This window comes from Nipponia nippon, unplaced genomic scaffold (genome assembly GCF_047370975.1).
Source record: "Nipponia nippon isolate SJK-2023a ecotype South Korea unplaced genomic scaffold, ASM4737097v1 scaffold_42, whole genome shotgun sequence".
NCBI lineage: Eukaryota > Metazoa > Chordata > Aves > Pelecaniformes > Threskiornithidae > Nipponia > Nipponia nippon.
This window is the reverse complement of record NW_028262361.1, coordinates 1,241,879-1,266,317: the sequence shown is the minus strand read 5'-3', so window position 1 is coordinate 1,266,317 and position 24,439 is coordinate 1,241,879. Positions and strand designations below refer to the sequence as shown.

Sequence of the window (24,439 nt, the reverse complement as noted above, 5' to 3'; positions counted from 1 at the left end):
ACTTAAGAGGGTTTAATCCCACGTGCAACTATTTGATTTATAATCGTTCCTGCAACTAAGCAGTTTAACGGGAAGATGCACGTGCCGCTGGCTGCGCTCCCGCCACCCCTGCTCGCCGGAGAGGTAGCCGGCACGGAGCCGTGGCCGCGCGGCTGGACAAGGGTTGCCTTGGTCCACCCTACGAAGAAGACTGGTTCCACCGGCTCTACGGATGGGGCTCATGAGCCTCGCCGGTGCCGGCGTGCACCCCTGCCCTTGGACCAGCATGGAGGGCTTCTCCAGGTGCCTGGGCATCATCTGGGGCTTGGAGGAGCTCTGCTTCGCTCCGGTGTTGGCCAAACCCCCGGGATGGCTCCTGGGCTAAATCACTTCCAAGTCTGCTCGTGCGAAGATGCAAGGCAGGATTTCAGGCAGCGATGACGGGCAGGCAAACGCCTCCTGAAGATCTGCAGAGTCTGCTGAGATCTATCAGACCCAGACACGTCCCTTCTCAACAGGAGGAAAGCCTTCGGCTGTGTCCGACGAAGACGTCTGGATCGAACCGACCTGGCCCTGAGGCTCCGTCAGCCGGGGCTGAGCTCAGGGCAGGACACGGGGGTCTTGCTCCTCGTGCTGGATCCCCCCCATCCTGGTCCGGCCACGCGTTGCCTGTCCCAGCTGTATGGAAAGCAGGACTCACTTGTTATTCCACGCTGGGAGCTTGGGGAAGCTGAGGCATAGCTGGGTGAAGCCACGTTGTTTCCTGCTGCGAACCAGCCCCGGGCAAGCAAGGTTGCTGCCAGGACAAGGAACTATCCTGCGTCCCTGCTCTCATCATCATCATCATCATCATCATCATGGGTCATGGGCAGCCCAGCAGCCCGGCCCCAGGCGAGCAAGGCTGCTGCTGGGACAAGGAACTGTTCCTCGTCCCTGCTCCCATCATCATCGTCATCTTGGTTCAGGGGCAGCCCAGCTCCAGGCAAGCAAGCTTTCTGCTAGGACAAGGAATTGTCCCGCATCCCTGCTCCCATCATCGTCATCTTGGGTCGTGGGATGCCCAGCAGCCCCAGAGTTGCCTGGAGCTCACCGGCGCGGTGGAAATAACCAGGAGGCCACAAGAAGGAGGTGTCCACAGCTTGATGGAGGGTGCAGACCCAGCACAGACCACGCCTGGGGCTCATGGAGAAAAGGGACGCGCAAGGAGCAGCTCAGCCTCCACCACGCACCGTCCAACGACCCAGAGAGCCTTTAACATTGAACGCAAAGATGAGAGAGAGCAGGATCAAGCTGCACGTCCTGGGAAGGAAACAGGGAGCATTTTGGAAACACACGGCCAAGGAGATGGGTTTTGCTGCAACGGTCTGCGGGCTCAGCCCAAACCGACCTCCGTCCCCTCCGGAATGGATGCAGCAGCTCACAATTTGCATTTCTTCTAAGGATTACTGGTTACATGTCGTAAAACCAGGAGGAACGTGGTATTCGGGACACCACACTGGTTATGGAGAGGGGGAAGGCAGGGCAGGACCTGCCCCAAAAGCAGAGGAAGGATGTGAAAAGCCAGGGGCGGCTGCCCATCCTTCTAACACCTTAGGTGAGCCACCTTAGACACGAGACTTTTAAGGCTGAGCGTCTCCAACGTGTAGGTCTCATCCGGAGATGACGGAGTTGGAGCTCTTTCATCTAGATGCAGAGCTGGGACCGCACACATTGCCGGGGTTTATCAGGCATCGGCACTATCAGAGCCCGTCCTGGAGAGACGGCAGCTCTCTGGCTCCCAGATCAAGTCCTTTTGGCTTCAAAATCATTTCGGAAAAGGCCGGCAGGATCCAGGGCCAAGCTGTCGAGGTCACGGGAGACCAGCAGCGTTCATTCAGGAAAGCCTGAGTCACCAGCCGGCCAGGGCGGGAATGCCGGGGAAAAAGGACAGGAAAAAAACCCAACCCTCCCATATCGGCAGATTTTAAACGCTTCCATAAATCCCCAGCGCGTGGATGAAGAGGGACAGAGAGCACCGATCACCGAGAAAGGACGGTGGCAGGAGCCTTCCAGGGACTCTTTTGTTCTCCGGAGCTCCAGCACGGCTCCTATTTTTAGAAACCGTCTCCTTTAGAGGAAAACATGCGGTGATTTATCTTTCTCCTGATGAGCACGTAACTGCACTCCCTGCAAATCCTGGTTTCTTGGAAACAGCGAGAGATGAGGGAGTTTAATGTCTTGGACTTAGGAGGCTCAAATTTACCCTCTATGGTAATCCAGCAAGAGCTGCTGCTCTAACCACAGGAGCGTGGCTGCAGCTTCTCCCGAGAGAGCACGGCGAATCAGCATTCATTTTTGAGCTCACGGTCTCTCCTCCAAGAGGTCAAACACCCTCGTATCGGGGCCACGGGTCTCTCCTCTCTGTTTTTCCTCTATCCCAAGAGTTAAAGCAACCCGGCCAGACATCAGGACGCTTTCAAAATCAAGCCATCGCATGAGCCTGTGGCCAAAACACACACAAAAAGCCCAAGATAAGGGAAAACCCATGAGTTTCCCAGCACGGGAGCAGTTACACGGAGACCAGGAGCTCTCCTAGATGCAGCAGACCCAGCTCTAGACAAATTCGGTGATGGTTAATTACAGAACACGTTTCAAAGATCATGAATTATCAGATACCAACATCTCCAGAAAAGCCGAAAGAGCCCTGGCTCATCGAGGCCATCACGGTCAGGGTTGATAAGCAGAGGTTAACGGCACGCTCAAGAGGCACGATAGCATATCGAGGTGCAAAAATTTTGCCTAAACCTTCTCCACCACCCCAGAAAACACCAGGATGCACCTTGAGGTGCTGTTCCACATCACCGCTCATCGTATGGCAGATGCTTCCTACACAAAAGGTCCGGTTTATTTGGTACCGGAGCTACTCAACACCTATTTTTAAGACTACCAACGCACCAAATGGTAGCCGTAACAATTAGCAAGGTTGCCCCGCTACGTCAGGAGGTCACGGAGATGTTGATAGATGCAACATCCAACAAAGCCAGCCCAGTGAAGGTCCCCAGCCATCGGGGACTGGAGGACGTGATGAATGAAGACAGGCTGCGGGAGTCAGGCTTGTTCCGCTTCAAGATGAGAGCATGCAGGTGCAGCCTACAGCCACTAATTGGAGGGCGTAGAGAAGATGGAGCCAAACTCCTCCTGGACACGCGCAACAAGAGGACAAGGAAGTCACAACATGGGAAACTCTTCCCTGTGGGAGTGGGACAACCCTGGGACAGGCCAGAGGTGTGGAGGATCTCCATCCCTGGAGTTGCTCAAAACTCAACTGGATGGGGCTTGCGCAACCTAACTTTGAAGTTGGCTGTGCTTTGAGCACAGGGATGGGATGAAGACCTCTGGAGGGTCTGTCCAACCTCAATTATTCTGTGATTTTAGGATTAAAAGCCCAAAGAAGTTCAAGAGTCTGAAGCAGAGAGGTCTTTTGGATGGTGGTTTCCATCAAGACCCTAGACCACATTGAAACAGGGAGAGGATCTCTCTTCTGAAGAGTTCAGCCAAGAAACTATGTTCTCCTGAAAGTTTTCTACCCAGCTCCCAAGAGGTGTCTACTGACAGTCTAAAAGAGCATAAAGGAGTGAAGATTTGAAGAAAACTCTTAAAATACTATTATTTCCCAAACTTCAAACTGTGTAAGGCTCCATCCCCTGAATACAACAGGTTTCCCTTCCAGACAGTCCCCCAGGACGGGAGGAAGGACGCCTGCCTGACTTCCTCGTGCCTTCTGCACCTCATATCTCAGCGATACAAGGTGAGGAGGGAGACTCGGCTCTGACTCCGGATCCTCCAGCAGCTCCCAGACCAGCTGCATTCCCACCGCAGAAGGACCGGCACTTCCAAAGGACATCGGTCTGAGGATGGGATGAAGCGGTCTCCAGTCAAGGGAGGAAAAAAGAGGCTCCTCCAGAGGGTGACGACTTGGTTTAGACCAGAACCGGACTCATCAAAAATGAAAAATTGAGCAAATTGGATAGGAATTTGCAATATCACTTTTCGGAGCAGTCTGAGGGCTTCCAAAAACCCTCAAAACCAGCCGATCACCTCCAAAAAGCCTTCGCTCAGCCTACACAAGCTCTCCCAGGCTTTGGTTTTTTCCAGCCTATCTAAACAAACTGAAAAAAAAGAGGCACAAAGAGATATTTTAGCTCCCCTACAGCCAGGCTGAGGGACCTTGTCATTTGAGCAATGGTATTAGGCAAGGGGTGAGTTATTGCATCATCTTCCGAGTAACGCAAGATGTCGCAAGGCATGATTTAGCTCTGGAATTAAAGACTAGCTCCTACTTAAGGCTCACACTTTAATCTCAGGTGTTTAATTTAAGAGCAAAAGGTACCAGAAGAATCACTTGTTGGCACCAGCAGCTGATACAGCTTCTGCATATTGTAAATAACCTGGGGAAAAAATATTTTGGCCTGACACGTCGCCTTTCGCGGTCCAAAAAGCACGAGAGCAACCGGTGGTGCCAAAACCCCCAGCAGATAGACCCGCACAGCAGGATTACTGCTCAACAGCGGGGGGAAAGCACCGTGTCCCCATGCTGTGGTGGTGCCGGAGCCGAGCGGCTGGGTTTTTACCGACGGGCTACCACCCAACCCAGCCACGGGGATTTCTGCCACATCAGATGGCGCAGATTTGGGTTTGTTACCAGTGGAATGAGGAATCCAACACTGGAAAGGTTCAGTCATCCGGGGCTACATGGTGGCCAAGAGATGGGGTGGGTTTTCCAGCCCTCAACACCACAGGAGATATTTAGCTCCCCAAAAGCTCGCTGGAAACGCAGGGAAGCAGGAGCTTCATTTCCCACATCCCAGCCCATCTCCAAATCCATCCCACAGCCCCAAACTTGGCTCTTCCAGCCCAAAACTGCCATGCAAGAAGACCTCTCCAAGGCCTCATCCATGCTGGCAGAGCCATGGCAGGTCCAACCCAAGCTGGCCTTGTGTTTGCAGTGCAAACAGTGGCGTTCGGTGGGCAAAGGCGCCGTCGGTACTTTTGCTCAGCAATCCTGACATCCCCGCGCGTGAGCACGTGGCTCCGGGATGAAAGTGGGTGACAGGAGAAGCAAAACATGGAGATCTTGCAAAAAAAGGGTGCAACAGGCAGCTCTTTCTTCTCCAACCCACTCTAAATAGGACCAACAGCTCCCACGCGAAGGCAAGGGCTTTGCGTGAGCACCATGAGATGCTCCACAGCAGAGCTTTTCCCTCACCCAAGAGAAGATGACCGCCTGCACCCCGGCATCCCCCCGGCCACCAAAAGCACCTGGACGAGCAACCTGGGTGCTCTGCACGCGTCGGGCTCAGCCTGGAGCTGTTCGGGTGACCACTCACGCCAGATTCAAGCTCTTCGACGGTATTCCTGCCCGAAATCCCTGGGTAGACACTACTCCTCCATCCCAAGAGCCCGGCATCGCTCCGTGCTCGCCACAGCCGAAATCATTTCGCCCACAGTCTCACGCGAGCGTCGAAATGCTCTCGCCAGAGCCAGACGAGACGATTGTGTTCTCCAACCCTTTGCTGTGGCTTGCCAGAAGCAAGCTGGAGATTTTGCTCGTGCTCCTGAATACAGACGAGCTGGCGCGAGGACAGGCTTTGCTGCGGGAGGCCTTGGCTGGAGACACGAACTTCACGTTTCCTCCTGAAAATGGGCACGTTTGGGTTTAGTTTTCCTGCACGTAGCTCCGGATCCTGCTCCGATGAAAGCTCTCGGCCGTTTGCCGAAGAAACGAGAGACATTTCTTTCTCCTTTGCGCTGTGTGGCGGTTCAGGGCAGTATTTAAGGACGCTCCTAAGCCTGCGGGCAGATGACCTTGAGGACACGAGCTCTTCAAAGCACAGCGTGCTGGCAGCACATCGCGTCTCATCTGACTTGGGCTTAGCCGGCTGCTGACGGAGCTGGGGAAGGTGCCGTTGCCTTCACGCGACACCGACAGCTCCGCGTTCGCTTCTGCTTGGGCTTCCTGGGAGCGGCGTGGGTCCCTTCACCCCTCCGCAGGTGCAGGGCGCTGGAAGTTTGTGTATTTAAGGGCTGGAAATGCCCAGGGTTGTGCAACCAGCATCCAGGTGCTGATATTTCTACTGCTGGACTTTGCACAGGCAGGAAAAGACACCGCAAAGGGTCCAAGCAACGGCAGTCCGCGAAGAGCGGAGCGGATAAATCCTTACATCCCCGACGTGTCTGCTCTAGTCCCAGGAGATGAACGCTGCAGGCTCACGTGCAAGGGGATCAGCTCGTCGCAGCAGGATGAATAACCCACCGGTTGGAGCTGCTCGTGTTTTAACCCGTGCTCTGGCCTGGGAGGAGCTGCCTGGGTTGGGACTTTGCTCAGCTCGGGGCAGCGGCTGGACTCGGGGAGCTTGGAGGACTCTGTATCATTGCTGCGAGGCGGGGGTGAAGCAAACTCTGCCGATGAAAGAACGATGTCCGGCCTCGTACCGAGGTGAAAAACCCAACGTAGGGGTAAGAGCATCCTGAATGGACGCAGCTCGCTGCTCCCCAGCCAAAGGATCCCACGTTTTTCATTGCACCAGTGCTATCTTCTGTCAAAATTATTCGCCCATCGACTCACCGAGGCCGCACCGAGCTGTGGTAATCCCGGTAGGAGCGGAGCCATCCATACGTGGTCCCTCTGGCTCCCCAAGCTGCTTAGCAATGCTGGAGATGACCCAAAAAGAGGAGGCAGGGCTGTGCAGGCAGGGTACAGGCAGCATGAATTTAGACCAGCTCCAAAAACGGTGCGCCAAGTGCCGGCAGCCGTGGTCCCATCCATCCTGTCGGCACCACGCATCCTGGCCATCCCTTCCACCGGCTCAGCTCTTTTTTTGAGCCATTTCAGTGCGTCTAAAGTAGAGAATTACTGGGAAAGATGGGATCAGGATCAAAAAGCAAGGGCTGCAAATATCTCCGGGGAGGGACAGAGCCGGCTGCCAGAGGAGCAGGTCAGAGCTATTCTCCTCCACGACTTGACGCTTATCTCAACGCAGTGACTCACGCGGGATCTCTCCACCGAGCCAGGCCGGGCGCAAGACATCCAAAAGGCATTTGGGAGGACGAGGATCGGCCCAATTCCCATCCTTCAGTCTCCTTGGGTTCGTTTTGTACACGGGGACGGAGGGTGGCCCCCCAGAGACACCGTGGCACCTCCATCCTTGGAGACCTTCCAAGCTGGACAACCTGCTCTTGCTTTGGCATTAGCCCTCCAACCCAAATCCCCCTTTCTACCCAAAAAGATGTTGAGGCTAAACAAGAAACACCCCAAATATTTTCTTCCGAGCTTCATAAAGGCTTCGCGTTTGCTGCTCTCTGCCTGTTATTAATCCAGGCACGAACAACTAAACCGTCCCCCAACAACTGAACTTCAAGAGGTAGCAGCCTTCGGTGGGGGCTCAGAGACCTCCCAAAGCCTTGCTTGGGCAGAAGGTAAAGCCATTTTGGTGCGGAAGGAGCCAAAACCTCCTGCCTTTCGCTTCAGCGAGCCATTGGCCCATGCCCCCAAATCATGGGGAAGGGGGGAAAAGAAAAATCAAATCCTATTTCCATCCCTTAAGCGATTGCCCCGTTTGGGGCTTGGGAAGCCCCATGAGCATGGGAACATCAGCTGAAACGGCAGCGCGGGAAGGGGTTGGGGGGCTGGAGGGGCTGGGTGACAGATGGGTCAGGGACCGGCTCTCCTTGCTGCCCCACGGGAAACTCAAGGCTATGGGGAGACACCAGGACAACGTGGAGGACAGATACAACATCCTGGTCCCACCAAGTCCAGAAAGCTCTTGGCAAGAGAAACCACACCACCGGGAACTCCAGAGCAAGGACAAGGACCTCCAGGCACTACCAAAACCAGCAACGCTCCAATATCAGCATTACTAGAAAATTTTAAGACAACCGTGAGCCACGGAGCAAGGATGAACACACAGACGCTTCCCATGGGAGAAGACCATGGAGGCCACGTTGGCTCCAGGCCAAAGCCGCCCCGCGTTCCCCATCCACCAGCAGCACACGGTGATGGCTGCGGGTCTCAACGGCCACAAGGAAACCTTGAAGCAACCTGCGAGCGCCCATCCTTCCCGATGGATGGGCTTTGGGACAAGCACCGGTCTCCCCCTCCGGCTCCCACTTCCCCTAAAATCGAGCCTGTGGGTTTCCACGCACAGGAGGAGGATCGCAACCCTGCGCCGAGTCGATCCCATCTACAGGGTCCCCCCTTTGGTTTCTAGATGCAAAATAGGATTTGTTTTCACCCTGCCCGGACACCGCAGATCCCAAAACCCCATGGGAGACCGTGGGCGCGTGGCCCTGCGTCCTACCACGCGCTCGGGGGCGTGCGGGTCCCTCTCGCCTCCGTCGCCAGCAGCGGTCCGGGGTTATCCTGTCCCCGCTATCGCAACCGGTTCTCCCTCGAGCAGTTAGAAAGGCAACGCCTGCTCAGGAAGTGGTCTCTGCAGCAGATGGAGGTGGGGAACGGCACGGCTGCAAGGGGAGGGCGCTGGATGTGCTGACTCGGCATCCCAGCGAGCTCCAGCTCGTCCCAGTGAACCGGCCGCTCAGAGCAAAGCACGCACGACCCCCCCCAGCCCCCTTCCAGCATCCCGCTTGGGCGGCAAGGCCGAGCGATGCATTGCGGACCCGGAAAAACGCCGAACGGCTCCGACGCCACCAGCACCCATTTTCCACATGTTGTTTCCCAATGCCACCAGCCCTGGTTATCCCTCGTTCACCTCTCCCCGTGCAGGATTTCCCTGCCATCGCTGTCACGCCCAAGCTTAACTCTTCCCCTCGAAACGCGGACCCGGCACCCTGGCTGTCTCTTGGCTTGGCTGTGCCTGGGCACGCTCCTTCCAGCAGCTCCGGAGTTCGTTCTTGCCGGTCCGGACAGATCAGTGCGTGTTGCATCCATACAAAAAGCCGCTCGAACCTCTCCGGATGGGACCTCTGCGTTATCAAGCAAGCCCTGGGTTGTTCCGCGTGCCGTCCCTGGGTGCCAAGCAGATGTTTCATGGGATGCAACATCTTCGCTGTGTGCTCTGCGGCCGCGTTTGTCGCTCCTCCGACGCAAAGCTCGGCGATTTGGCACCAGTTTGGCACCAATCGGCCACTTACACTCAAGTCAAGCATTTCTCTCCCAGCGTGGATCACCGATAAGAGCAACAACCTTCCTGCTGAAACACACCACAACGAGCTCATCGTCCTCCAAGAGATCCTTGTGTTTTGGCTCGGGGGAAAGAAAGAATCACCCAAGAGATCCTCGTGTTCGGCTCCGAAATAAAGAATCACCCATCCATCGCCGCTGTCGAATCCCAAGACGGCACCCAAGCGCAGGGGTCCCCCGGGGACAGCTGGGTTTAAGCAAACTGCTCACACTGGAGAAAAAAAAAAACCTGAACTAAACTAAGCCAGCGCCTGTTGGCTCGTGCGCATGGGCTCGCGTTCAAGCTGCCCGAGTCAGCAGAGCTCAGGAAGCCTTGCGTGCTTCTGGAAGACAGAGCCGTAGGAAGCATGACACATCTCGAGATGTTGGCCCCGCTCCCCGGGATGTTTATGGTCAGCGAGAGCTTGCCACGATTTCACAGACTTCGCATAAACATCTGGATGAAGGACTCTACCGAGGCTTAAGCGGAGACGCTGTACCGGCGCGGGGCTGGCAAGTGCCGCGTTACGCCTGAGCCGGAGCAGCAGGACCTCAACGGGGGTGTGCAGGGGAGCCGGCAGCTTCAGGCACCCGTCCACCATGAGCGCCGGCACATCTCCATCGGAGAGAAGAGCAACACGGGGTGACTCACTCGCCCACCTAAGCCGCTCCACCAGGGTCCCCGTCTGGCTGTTGAGCTCCGATCGAGGAGGAAAAAGATGAAGCCAGGGATGAGGTGCCTCATCTCACCGGTCACCAAGCGCTGGAGAAGTCCCACTGGAGTGGAAAGCAGACGTTAAATGTCTGGATGGGAGCCACACCGCAGCTTTGAACCCTTCCCTTTGGCTCTCCCGGGGCAGCGCAGTCCCTCCAGCCCTTGTAGGACTTGCCAGGGCCACCCAGGGGTGGCCAGAAGATGTGAAATTTTTATCTCCCAAACCTTGACCATTTGGGCGCCGTCATCTTCTCAGAAACAGCTGCACAGCGACACGCGGTTTGTTTTCCAAGAAAGAGGCCAACCTGCGGGTCTGCGAGCCAAAGAGCAGAGCCAGGAGAGGACGAGCCGTCTGCCCGGAGGAAGGGCCGCACCCTTCCACAACCGACGGAGCCAGGAGACGTCCCCGCAGCAGCCTGGGGACCTCGGGGAGGGTCTCCACCGTGGTTTTGCCCACCGCAACCCAACGGTGAGGGCTCGTGAGGGCTTTGGAGACCAAGCGGGACCAAGCTACTCAAGGTAGAGAAGGAGAAGCATCACAGCAGCGTAAAACCCAGCGGGATGCATGAATGCAGAGGAAGATCTACAGAAGATCACGAAGGCTGCTGGAAAAAACATCTATGGGGGCAAAGACTCAACCGAGAAGGAAGCACTAAAGAGTCTCCTGGAGAGCCCGAGCAGCCGCCGGTGATGTCCCATACCTGCTCCTGACCCATTAGAAAGGTCCCTGATGTGGAGGAGAGCCGGGCAGCAGCACCCCGAGAGAAAAGGATGGGGATATTGTGCCGAAAAAGCCAGGGGTAATCCCAGGAATCGGAAGAGAAACGGGGATGATCGACAGCAACGGGATGGGAAGCTCGTTAGCTGGATGACGGATGATGACCTGCTGCACTCGGTGATCACATGGGAGCTGTGAGTCACCAACGGTGTGGTTGGGGGGGGGCGGGAAAAAAGCAAAACACCAAAAAATAGAAGAAAAAAAAAAAATATATCTCTAGCTAGCTGTGGTTTGCAACCTGCAGTTCACGGATGACTTCGCAAGGCAGCGGAGAAAAGCCAGCCCGTTGTCAGCAGCTTGAACTCGCTCCACAGGCATCCGCTCCCCGCTGGAAAACCTCCGGCAAATCTAACAAGGCGGAAACCCCCCCCCTCCTTTCTCCCCGAAACTCCGCGTACGACGGGTCGAGGAGTCCATGCTGAGACCCCGTGCGGGGTTTCATCGCTGGCGTATGAGTGAGATTAACCGAAACTGAAAGAGGTGCGAGGAAGGGCTACCACAGGGAAAACCAGCTCTTCTGCCGCGAGCAGCCGAACAGCGTGGCTTGTTTAGCTTGGCACGGCCGAGAGGGAACCCGACACTTTCCCAGCGAGGAGCTTTGCTCTTATTTCCAGCCTCCCCGTGCTCCCCGGCCAGAGGACACGAGTTATACTTGGGTTTTTCTCAGCTCTCAGGGTATTTGCAGAACCCGGGGGGATGCACCGGAGCCGTGCCCTGCTCCCAACCCCAGCGTGGGGGGATGCAGAGCCCAGACCCATCCGAAAAGCTTCAGGCAAAGCTTTGAGCTGCCTTTCCTCCAAGAAAAAGGCAAAAGCTGGTGGTATGAGCCCGATAGGCAGGGTTGAGGGCTTGCTCCCAGGCTCCAGAGCTTGCTCCAAGGCTCCGGAGCAATACAGGCATCCCAGGATACTCACAAATATTTGCATGATTTTGGGGTCTGGTGGTGTTTCCGAGTCTCCCGCAGAACCAGGATGAGACCATGGGGCAAGGGTAAACTGTGCCCCAAACCTGGGGCTGATGCTACGACCTGCAGCAGGTCGGGAGGACGATGCTGCTCCTTCCTCTGCCGCGCTTGGACCGCGCTGCCACCTCTCAGCATCGCTTGCACCGAAGATGCTCGGCTCACAGCATCAACCCCGTTTGGCCCCGGGATGGCAATCTCAAACCCAAAACCTCCTGCTTTGAGCCCAAAAAAAAACCTCCGGTAAAACCTTCACGTGCTTCAGAAAACAGCGCTGAGGTTTGAATGGGTTGGAGAGGCGACGCCAGCTCCTAAATGCTCAGCGCCTGCTTCGGGCAGGGAAGGCATTTGCTCTATGTCCATCCTCTAAAAAGACTTCCCAACCCCCCCAAAAGACTTCCCAACCCCTCCAAAAGACTTCCCAACCCCTCCAAAAGACTTCCCAACCCCCCCCAAAAGACTTCCCAACCCCTCCAAAAGACTTCCCAACCCCCCCCAAAAGACTTCCCAACCCCCCCCAAAAGACTTCTTTTTCCCAAGCTCTCCTTAACCACCCTTGCCTCGTACATCCCTGAGCGCGCCGGCACGGCACCAAGCCGTCTCCCAAAGTATTTTCAAGCGAGCCGACGGACCGGCTGAGGATGCTCCGTAAAACTTGGCCGTTCCTTTACCGCTTAAAACCCTCGGGGCTCCCCAGCCGTACCCTCAAATCTGGTGGGATGGGGATTGCCCTGAGCATCGCGGTCCCCTCTCCAAGAGACGCTGCCCGTGGTGGGTCCTGCATCCAGCGTCTGCACCGGGTTTTGCAGCTGCCGAACCCATGCAGTGGAAAACCTCCCTCTGCAAATCAGGGTGCAAATACCTGTTTAAACAGGGGATTTTCTACCCATGCTGCTTCCAATTCTGCATTTCCCCCATTACCGAGCCTTTTAAAAACAAAAGGCGAGTGAGAAAGAGCACTGCCCGAGGGTGCCAGCCCTCCATTCAAGTCTTTCACCCGCAGCTAAGAGCCCAAATTGAGCCTTTTCAGAGGCGATTCCAAGCCTTGAAACCTTTCATATTTTTTTTTTTTTTTTTCCATTTCCCTTAAAGAGTTATCAGGCCTCCAAGCAAATTCATCCTCTAGATCCTGCTCTGCTCCATCCAGCTTTAAGCAAGATTTATGCGACGGGCGGCAGAAAACTTTCCTCGTCAGCAGAGGACACATCCAGCATCTAATGAAAGAACAGTTTCTATCCAAGCTGCTTGAAAGGCATCCAGACTCTGTTGCAAACTCATCTTGTTTGGATCCCTCTCTATTAAATTTCCAGCAGATCTCGGCTGCTCCCATAAAAGTGGTAGTGTTTTTATCGGCGATGAATGCAGGCGATTCACATCGCCGGCCCCTTTTCGCTCCGGGTCCCTCTGACTCCACATCTTTCACCCCCGTCAACTTTTTCCTCCGTCTGCCGGCAGGTTTTGGCTTCACCATCATTGAAACGGGGTTTTAATCACCTAAAAAGCAACGAGAGGGGAGCACTGGGAAGCCACGAGGCTCAGCTCTTTTATACCTATAATATTAGCAGGTGAGAAGGTCCCCAAAGGCTGTTTTGGATGCTATAAGGCCATGGAGAAGACTCCTGAGGGATCTTCTTCTTGCTGTTCGTTGCTGTTGGCCTGCAACGAGCTGTCCTTTCCAATTACAGAAACCCACCATCCGCCGCCAAGACTTGGGAACGCGGGGTGTACGTGTCGGAGCGCTCCGGAGAGCACGCGACGTTGATGGGCGAGCCTTGCCGAGCGCGGCTGCTTCCCCGAACCGAGCCAAGAGGTTGGATTCGGTCCTTGGCATGAGCGCGGGCTCTCGGGGCCACCTTGGCACGGCGTCGGGGCCAAGCGCTGGTGTTATTGCGGCGATGGAGAATCGCTGGATGGCTTCATCTGGCAGCATCTCACCCCCCACGTCGGGGCTGGCAGGAATACATCGGGCTCCAGCAACAACCATGATGAGATGGAGCCCAAAAAGCTGCTGAGATCCTTCCTCCACTCAACCATCCTACACGGAGGAGGGCTGGGAGGCTCCTAAACACCCCAGGGTGGAGAAGTAGGACTTTGGCCCCAGGGTGAGCTAGAAGGGACTGGCCACCAACAACACTTGCTGGAAAATAGAGATAAATTGAGAATATTTGCAGCCCCTACCCAGGGCTTCGCGTTAAGGCTGTGCTTGGACATCTCTTCAGGGACTAGCTGGTACAAACTGGGGAGAAACACGTTCCCCAGCTCCTCCATCCTTAAACTAATCCTTTTTTTCTACAACTTGGACTCTTTGATGGCCAAGCCCCAGAAGTCTCATCCTACAGATACACACATTTTTGGGAGACAGCAAGAAAAGGAAGGATTTCGACCACGCAGACAGCCCAAAACTATAGTAACACACCAGGTAACACGGTTACAAGAAGGACAAACCAGACATGGTGCCACCGGGGAGGAAGGGAAGCAGCTGCTCAGCTCCACGTTGCACCCTAGAGACAAATCCAAGTGGGGTAAGTGCCATCAGCTCTCCTACGACAAGGACACCGTGCTTCCGCGGCAAGAACTCCATGTCTTAAAACCAACTAGGTTCCCCCAAAACCACAAAGCACCAGCTGGGTTGAAACCAGTGTGTCCCAATGACACAAGGACATAGAATCTCCTGAGTTGGAAGAGACCCACGAGGATCATGGATCATCAAGCCCAACTCCTGACTCCACACAGGGCAACCTAAAAGTTAAACCCTATATCGAAGAGCGTTCTTCAAACTCTTCTTCAACACCAACCGGCTTGGGGCCACGAGCTCATCCCTGGGGAGCTCGTCCCAGTGCTTGACCACCCTCTCCATAAAGAACTCTTTCCTAATGGCCAATCCGAACTTCCCCTGACACAACTTTAAGCCGTTCCCTCGTGTCCTATCACCAAACACCTGAGAGAAGAGATCAGCACCTCCCTCTCCGTTCCCCATCACGAGGAAGTTGTAGACATCAATGAGGTCACCCCTTGGTCTTCTCTTGTCCAGGCTGCCCAACTCTGATATCCTCAGCCGCTCCTCACAAGCCCTCTACCCCTTTCACCATCTCTGTTGCCCTCCTTTGGACACGTTCTAATATTTTTATGTTCTTCTTAGACTGTGGAGCTCCAAAGTGCCCACAGGACTCAAGGGTGAGGTCACACCAAGACATGGGACAACCACGGCTTTCGACCGGTTCGCTCTACTGTGCCTAATGTACCCCAGGATACGGGTGGCCCTTTTGGCCATGAGGGCACCTGGTTGACTCCCATTGGGCTTCCCGTCACCCAAAGTCCCCAGATCCCCCTCTGCAGGGCTGCACTCCAGCCTCTTGCCCCCAGATCTATATGTACATCCCAGATGACACCATCCCAGGTGCAGGATCTGGCATTTGTCCTTGTCCGATGTCATACGGCTGGTGATTACCCAGCGCTCTGATCTACCGAGATCTCTCCGTGAGGCCTCTCTACCCTCGAGGGAATCAACAGCTTCTCCTAATTTAGTATCATCAGCAAACTTACGGAGTGTGCACTCAACTCCCGTGTCCAGATCATCGATAAAAACACTGAAGAGGGAAAAACCCCTAGAGAACACCACCAGGGACTGGCCACCAGCCAGATGTTGCCCTGTTGACCCTAACTCTTTGAGCCTGACCCTTCAGCCAACTGTTCACCCAACGTGTTGTGTCCGTGTCTAGCTGTATGCTGGACGTTTTGTCCAGGATACTCTGAAACAGTATCAAAAGCTTTGCTAAAATCCCCAAAAACCACATCCGCTGCCTTCCCTTCGTCCACAAGGCAGGGAACCCTGACACAAAAGGATATTCAGTTAGGAAGACATGACTTTCCCTTCAGGAACCCACGTTGGCTTTGACCGATGACTGCATCATCTTTCAAGTGTTTTTCAATAACTCCCAGAATAACCTTCTCCATAATTTTACCAGGCACCGAAGCGAGACCGAGAGGTCTATAATCACCAGGGTCATCTTTCTTACCCTTCTTGGAAAATGGAATAACATTTGCTAGCTTCCAATTGACCGGGACCTCTCCAGAGTCCCAAAACCCTCGATAAATAACAAAGGCCTCACAAGAACATCGGCCAACTCTCCCAGTACCCTGGGATGAATCCCAGCGGGACCTGTAGATTTACATGCATGCAATTGCTGCAGCAAATCCCATACGAGTTCAAAGTCAACTGGGAGCTTACCACTCTCCCAGTTGCGGTCCTCCCACCCAACTCCATGGGGTCCCAGGGCCCACCGTTGGTCTTAAAGAGAGGGGTGAAGGCGGCATGGAACCTCTCTGCTTTATCTTCATCCCTATTTATGAGGCGACCAACCTCATCAAATAACAGACCAACGTTTTCTTTAGTCCTCCTTTTGCTGTTAACATACTTAAACCCCCCTTTTTTTTTTTTTGTTATCCACCACAGTACTGGCCAGACACAGTGCTGCAGGAAGCACAGTGCAAACATGAATTTTCTCAGCAGCAGCAAACTCCAGAGAAGGATTAACGTGGCCTCGTGCCGAAGCATTAGCTCATTTCTGCTGGGGTTGGGAGAAGGTTACGGTATCTCCATCCCCAGCTTGACCCAGCAGCAGTTTGCTCTTGCAAAAGCGGTCATTGCCACAGCCACTTATCCCTTACACACTCCCGAATAGCTTTTATCCCCCTGATATTGAGGAAAAAAAATTAGATTTGGGCCACTTACTGAGGTTTCCCAGACATCTGGCAGCCTGGGTGGAGCAGGAGAGCAGCCTGGGCTGTAGGACAGAAGCAAGCCACCCCGAAAAACCCAACATCGCCACCACAACACATTTACACCCCATTTGCCCCAACCAAGGACTTGGCTTTGCATGGCCAAAAAACAAGCTTGCACCAGTACAGAACCTCTCCTCCCCATAAATGCCCAGTGGAGAAGGAGGATTGGGCCATGTCCTACTTTGCAAGGCAGCAGGAGAATCCACGGCCGTGCCCAGTGTTGCCCCGGGCTTATTTTTAAACCGTGGCCCAGTTAGCACGAGCGGCGGCACAGGGAAGAGAGGCTGCTTGGGGGGTGCTGGATTTGGGAGGTTATTTATAGACACCGAAAGACGGGCACGGCAGGTGCTCCGTGCCTTGGACAACCACTACCAAGCGCGGGTGTGAAACCTTCTCCCAGCGCACCGAGGAGGACCACGGGGCACCAGACCCTCCTCGCCGCAGACCTTGACCATTCAGGGTCATGGGTTTGGTCACCAAAGACCACCCACGGCAAGAAAACACCTTGACCACTGCTCACCCCCTTCTCTTGGTGGCACGTTTGAGGACCACGTCATGACCCACCTTCCCACCCCATAGGAACAGCGCCATGCTCACGAGCAACCACTCAACCCAACCCTCGTGCTGCCATCAAATCCTTATTTTGGCGCTTACTCACAGCTCAGGTAGAAAGCTACTAACCCCAAAAGTCTTTGGGAAGAGATTCCCATCCGAGAGCTTTGTTACTCCTGCGTTAGAGGAGACGTAGCGTGGGGTTTTTTTCCATGCAACTTCAGGGTTTCCAACTGTACTCCACGTCCCAGCTCCAGCTAAGCCCTGCCTGTTGTCTTGGACTCAAGTATTCAATTATTTATTTGCTAGGCAACAACATGACATCTTTCCTGGCACCGTTCGCAGGCGAAGAGGCTGACGAAGCGGTAACTAGTGAGGAAGGTTACTGGGACTGTGTGAGCTCAACCTCTGGGTTAAGAGAGGTTGAAAGCCAACAGCTTAAACTCTGCCCAACACCAGCGAGGAAGGAGGCAATGTTGGAAAACAGCCATGATTTCAGCCCCTCGCCCATGCAAGAAACCTCAGAAAAGGCCACTGGATGTAGGCAGCGGGGACTGTCCCAAAGAGTTAAGGCAAGATTAGCACGAGCTGCACCTCCGTTGGGTGTCTGGTCTCATGACTTGCGTATCTTTTCTGGATGGAGTTCAAAGGCGGGACGTAAAAAAAAAAAAAAAAAAAATGGCCCAGCAGTTGGCAAACACACCTTGGGACAGGCTACACGAGAGCTGTGCCGTGCCAGAAAGCGGTTTAGAGGCACCCGGAGCTCTCTGCCCAACCCAAGATCAAACCGAAGCATGATTTGCTACGCTGGAGCAATTCACGTGGGGACCCACCTCGCGAGAACAACACGTTTTCCCCCAAAACACCCCTAACGCCCACTCCAACGCTTCACAATTAAAACCAGGACACTGCCATGAGGTCTCACCACCCCACCAAAGCCCAGCTCTAGGACAAACCCCAGCATTACAAGGCCTGAGTAAACTTTGATCTCCTAATCCTGTTAATTTTATTTCCCAGGCTCCCGTAAACCAACTGCTCCGGCTCTTTGCTCCTGCCTCTCATCTGCAAGTCCCTACCCCCAAGAAGGGTCATCCAGATGCTCTTTGGAACAACAACAATCGGGAAGAGGCGAGGCAGACGGCAGCATCTCCAGCCCCTCACACACGCTCCGTAACAAAGAATTTAAGACTTGGTTAAGGGAGAGTTTAAGGGTTGGGCTTGTAAACCACATGAACATCTACCAGAAGACTTTAAGGACCAATTTCTAGGGGTTTTTTGGTGTCTCCCTGGACACGGGGCTGTACAACCGCCAGCTGGGGCAGCTCAAACCAAGACAGATGAGCAGACTCAACCAACAGTTGAGCAACAACAGAAATTGCTCTTCAGAAACGGCTGTTTAAGAGACTGACGCTGCCTTTGGGGAAGCCCCAAACGCCGCTTTTCTTCTCCGTCTCTTTGCTCGTAGCTGTTGGCAGCCAACGCGAAACAAGCCCGACACCAGCGACCTGCTCAGGGCCAGGAGGACACCACCAAGAGCAAAGCAAGAGATGGTCCTTCAGCTGCGGTGAAATGATGTTAAACCGTTATTTTGTGCAATTTCCGGACGTGAGTTCTCCATCTCAGGCACGTGCAGGATCCTTTACCGTCCCCGGAGGACGGCAATGAACCGCAGCCACCAAATGCCACCGCTTTAGCACATCTCCAGCCAACCCACGTCCCCACGGGGTTGGTTTGTGCTCCACTGGAGGTCCCTATCGCAGGCTCCCAGTGACCAGCGTTAAAAAAAAAAACAAAAAACACCACGCATCCTAAAATCATCTCCCTTTCTCCAGCTGCTCCCAGTATGGCTCTGGGTGCGGACGCTTTTCAATATTTTAACTTGAAACTGCAACCGGACCACGCGCATCGACTCAACATCATCCAGATCAACGCAACAAGTCATTTTATTTATCGCCAGACTGGCCACGCTCAACGGTACCCCCGAGATCTCCGGAGGGCGGCTGTGCTATAGCGACGCGTGACTCAAAAATGGCAATTATTGGGTTGGTGGTTTTTTTTTTTTTTAGCGGTGGATCTGTTTGGATCAGCTCTGCAGTCCTGGAGGAGCTTTGCCAAGCCCTAACGGGCAGATCCGTGTCGCAATGGGGAGCTCAGCCGTGCGCTGGCTCCATCCAAAACCCGACACCCCAATCTGGGGCCGTCCCCAAGCTCCGTCCCAAACCCGACGCCCCGATTCGCGGGCCGTCCCCAAGCTCCGTCCCAAACCCGACGCCCCGATTCGGGGCCGTGCAAAGCACCCAGCAAACATTTGCTATTTGCAGCGATATTTGATGCCTGCCACCCAATTTTAGCAGCACACACAGCCCTTTGCAACAACCTGCACCCACGAACTACCCGGCACGTCTCCGTCTCCAAATCCTTCTTGCACAAACCGGGAAAAACCATGCCGTACAGCTTAAATCCAGCTTTTCCAGCGCCCAACATCCGAAGGGCTCGATCCAGCACGAAGAGGAACCCGAGCCCAGCACCCAGCCACGTGCTGCAGATCCCGTTCAGGCATCCCCAGACCACAACATCCATCCGCTGCCGGGATTTACCGATTTCTACCGTACCACCGGTGCTTTTCCAGCCACTTCCTCCTTATCTCCATCCGCTCCGCGGCGGTTTGATTATTTAAGCGCCGCGCAGACTTTGCTCTTCCCAGCACAGAAAAAAAACCACCTTTGCCCTCTTCCCTGCTCCCTCTTCCCCGCTCCCATTCCCTCCGAAAGGAGATTCGGGACTTTCGGAGGAGGGAAGCGGGTTTGGAGAGTCGGTCAGCCTTCATCCACCACCTCTCATGCTCCCGCAGCGAGGATGAGCACGTTTTTGGGGTGAAAGCCACCCCTTGGCGAGGTTCCAGGGTGGGTGGGGAGCTGGATAACGTGGCAACGTGGATCAGGAGCCAGCCCGACCCACGGTGATTTGTCACCGGTGCCACCAAGCCCAAAAAAGACCCAAATTCGGGCGATTTCATCCCCGTCATTCCCTCGTCCCGCAAAATCCCTGCAGCAGCTCGCGGAGTGGCTCCCATTTAGCAGGACGCCCCTAGAAAAGCCCCTGCCGCGTCTAACGAGCTTTGCTTTAACGATGACAGAGGTGGCAACATCTCGGGGGCCAGGACTGAGGACATCTACGAGGATACGCTCCATGAGCGCGCAAAAAGAGACGCCGCAGGGCTCCCACCGTCCCCAATCCCACTGGATTTCTCCCCATTTTGCAAGGGCAGCCAAGCGCACAGCTCCGGATCCCTCCCTCCGTGGCAGCGGGATTTTGCCGGGGGTGCGAGGGGAAACTGAGTCACGGATGGAGGCCTGCAGCTTGAGATTATCCCTTTTTAAGGTAATTTAAGCCAGATTATCCCTTTTTAAGGTAATTTAAGTAACCCTCTGGGCATCAGTGCCCCAAAACCAGGCTCTTCTCGGCATCGCGGAGTGGGATGCAGCCGAATGGGTGAGCATCGTTATTTCCCAGCAGCAATTAAAACCCAAATTACTGCCGACGCAAGGATGGGTTGTTCCCAAACCCCTCCAGGCTGCAGACACGGATGGGGATAACTTCCCAAAACAAGCCACGGGGTGTGACGGTCACCGGCACTGCGTATTTCTGCCATTTAATTCTTTTCCAAGAGCATATTCGGAAAGCAAAAAATACCTACGACCTACGGGACCAGCGAGCACTGAGGGGTCGGGACAAGCCAGCACCTTTCCCCGGGCTCGTTCCCTGCGTGGGCAGCGGGCGCTGAGCCCACCTCCGCCCCGGGAACACCGTGTCCTACCCCTCGATTTCCCAACGGCACCGGGCGGTGACGGGAACGGAGGCAAACACGGCTCCGAGCATCCTTCCCCAGGCTCTTATGCATGACTCCGGGCTCAAGTGGGCTCTTGGGTTTCATTCCAGCAGGGGGGTGAAAAAAAAAAAAATAAAAAAAATATATTTAAAATAATCGGATCGTGCACGTGGATGCTGGAGAGGGGAGGGGATCTCCGAGCGTCGGGATCAGCCTTTCCCGGGAGCGATCTCAACTTCAAGAGCTCCTTAGCGGTGCTCGAAGGGATGAATCAAAAGAAGCTCTTGGCCCGCGACAGCGGTTCTTGCAAGTCAAGACTGGAGGGGGAAGGGGAGAAGGATGGAGAGGGGACACAGAAGAAGGGATTAAAAAGAAAGGAGAAGGAGGGGGGAAATAAAATAGGTGGAGAAACAAAAGGGACACGGAGGTGGGACAAAGGCTGAGCCTCAGCCCCTGCCACATGCAGTCCATCTTGGGTATTGTCCTCGCTGTCAGACCTGTATAAATTAAAACCCCGGCGCCGCGAGCGCCTCCCCTACCTCCTTTCCGCGGCATCGTCTCTTCTTGAATGGAGCAGGAAAAAAAAGTCTGTACAAACTTCTCTGGCTCCAGCTTCCCAAGCTGCAAAAGCTTGAGCATCCTTTGGGGGGGCTCAAAGGGGTGATTCCCCTCCAGGTGGGAGGATTTGGGGGGTTTGATCCTGCTTAGAAACCCCCTGCCAAGAGGAGGACGCGGTGCAGGGCGCTGTACGGTGCCGAACAAGCCCACGGGCTCTGGTTCTCCGCCAGCTCTTTTCTATCGCCTCCCAAAAAAAGACACGGTGGATTTATTTAGTCACCCAGATCCTAAAAAAAAAAAAAATAATCTTCCTTCTTTCCCCCCCCCCCCCCTCAGAGCCAGAAACGGCCCCAAACTAAACCGAGAGTGGCTTCCCCCCCCCCCGATCACAATCAAAATAACCATAAAAAGCTCTAAATTGGGAATAAACGATGCTGTGGCCGGGTTGCACCGCCTGCGGCACGGGAAAGCCCTGGGGTGCCCATCGCGGGCGGGCAGCGGGTTGTTAAAAGCAATTTGGGATGAAAACACTTCGTTTTAGCTAAAGCCCACAAGCTGTTTGTACCCAAACCGGGTGCTTTCCCAGTTGTCCCAGTTTGACACGTGGTTTGAACCTCGCAGCGCGCATCGGTTTGGGTTTTCCAGTCCAATATACGATGGATAAAATCCCATCCTGCAGAACCGGGGTCGACACCGGGGATATTAAAACATCGAGACCAAATCCAACCCCATCTCCGACGCGAGCGGGAGCGGAAGAGGAGCCCGACGCTGACCCCCAGTAGCTCCGGCAGATCCTGTGCCGGCGATTCAACGTGTTATAAGGCATAAAAGAGAAGATTTGGCTAAATCAAGACGTATCCGGCAGCTCCAGCGCCGGGAACGGCAGATTTTGGGTCAATCTCACGCCAGGACCGCGGACGCTGTTTCCTGTCTTCGACCGTTCTCGTATTACATCACCGCGTGTTTTGCCTTGATTAATTGGGTTAATTAATACGGCAGCTCCTGGACGGAGGTCGCTGGCAGGGATGTGAGGCCGTGGCACCGACTCGCTATGGGGCTTTGGGGCTTTGCCATCCACAGAGCGTGGTGAGCCTGCGTTGGGGACCGCGTGGCACCGCACGATGCTACGGGGACCGGTGGTGACACCCCCCAGTGTCACAGCATCCCCAGAGCATCCTGCTGTCCCCTGCCTCAGGGACCTCGGTGACACCACACACTGCTCCATCGGGGACCTCGGTGACACCGCACACTGCCACAGCATCCCTGGACCAGGATGTCCCTGCCCTGGGGACCTTAGTGACACCCCACACTGCTGCATCGGGGACCTCGGTGACACCGCACACTGCCACAGCATCCCTGGACCAGGATGTCCCTGCCCTGGGGACCTTGGTGACACCCCACACTGCTCCATCGGGGACCTCGGTGACACCGCACACTGCCACAGCATCCCTGGACCAGGATGTCCCTGCCCTGGGGACCTTGGTGACACCCCACACTGCTGCATCAGGGACCTCGGTGACACCGCACACTGCCACAGCATCCCCAGAGCAGGACGTCCCCATACTGGGGACCCTGTGACGCCCCACGCTGCCACGGCAATCCCAAAGTGGGACGTCCCCATAGTGGGGACCCTGTGACACCCCACACTGCCACAGCAATCCCAGAGCAGGACGTCCCCAAATTGGGACCTTGGGACACCCCACACTGCCACAGCAATCCCAAAGCGGGACGTCCCCACGCCGGGGACCTCGTGGCACCATCCACAAGCGCGGGGAGGAGCTGGGTGCCGTCCCTCCCACCCCTGCAGCTGAAATCACAACCCCAAGCCACCCGTCCCCAACCTCCCAGCCAGCAAATCCTCCTCCAAAACCTCCCCACGCACCGGGGAGGGAACCCCTCGCCTCCGGTGACACCTCTGACCTCGTGCTCCATCGCCAGCGGGGACACGCAGCCAGGTGACGAGGAGAACCGAGGGGACCATCCCCTCCGCGGGCAGCCCCAAAGCCAACGCGATGCCGGGAGCGGTGCAAAGGAGGAACGAAGCGAGCGAAAGCTCGATGCGTTGATGGGCTGCGACCGACCGCGGTTCCAACCACCCCACCGATCCCCACGTCGATACCGGGAGAAACCCCCCCCGCCGGGTGCGGGTTGATAAGGGTGCCGGCGATTCGGGAAACGAGGAGGGAACCACAGCTTGGAGATAAAGGCTCGGCGATTCGGCTCCCGCCTCGCCGGCTCCCACAGGGAAGCAGCACCCCCAGGGGGGGACGGGGATGAGCCCCAAAATAGGAAGGGGGTGGAGGTTGGAGCATCTCCAGCCCCGTTGCTGCCATCCGCAACAATGAATTACTCGAACCGCTTCTAAAAGAGCCCCTGTGCGGCACAGCACCCTGAAAAAAATCCCGGTGAGCGGCCCGAAACATCCCCCCAAAGAGCAAAGAGGGGAGACGGGGCCACCAAAAAGCCACGAGCAGGGTCCCCGTGGGATGGGGCACCCAGCCCCCATCACGCACGGTGCCTCCAGCCCAAAACGGGGCGATGGTTTGGGTACCACGGATGGGAAATCCCCGGCAGCGGCTCCTTCCTCCTCACCGGCTCAAAGCTCAGTCGGGCAGAACGGAGCAGCTGCCCGAGCCGCCACGGTGCTCCTTCCGCCGCTAACGAGCCCGCGCACCGCGCAGCCAGGCCGCCGCTCGCTTGCCGCGATCGCCAGCACCGGGGCGAGCAGCGACAGGGGGTTTCTTCCTCCACCTCTTCTCCTGCACCTGGGTTGTACCGTGCCGGGTGGGCTTCCCCTCCGCCGGCGGCACCAGCTCGGCGCTCTCCGGCACGCAGGCAGCACCGCTCAGCGCCAGCGGCACCCCAAAAACAACCCTCGGCAGGGGGAACATCTCTCCCGGCCATCGCTTGCTCACCTCCCGGCTCCCTGCCTCCAAAAACCTACCAGCAGCTGCCAAACCACCTCTGGCTCATGGTCGGCGGCGCTCGGCACATGCCAGGATAATTTTGCTGCCATGAGGCTGTTGGAGGCGTCAGAAGAGCCCCAAAACCTTGAGGTTGGCGGCACCGCAAGCATTTGTGCCGGGTCTTCCCACCCCACAAGACCCTCAGACCGGCGCGCCAGTCTT

The 24,439-nt window shown here is 55.7% G+C and overlaps 1 protein-coding gene across 5 annotated transcripts in view; it reads right to left on the bottom strand.

Annotated features, from left to right (window-relative positions):
* The window catches only part of WIZ (WIZ zinc finger), a 58,475-nt gene that overhangs the window by 24,599 nt on the left and 9,437 nt on the right, over positions 1–24,439 (bottom strand). The window contains exon 2 of one of the 5 annotated variants that reach the window (XM_087778103.1): positions 2,222–2,458. The exons of the other annotated variants lie outside the window; for them this stretch is intronic. The gene's annotated coding sequence lies outside the window, so the exon portion shown is untranslated. The remainder of the gene's footprint in view (positions 1–2,221; positions 2,459–24,439) is intronic. 5 annotated transcript variants of the gene reach the window in all.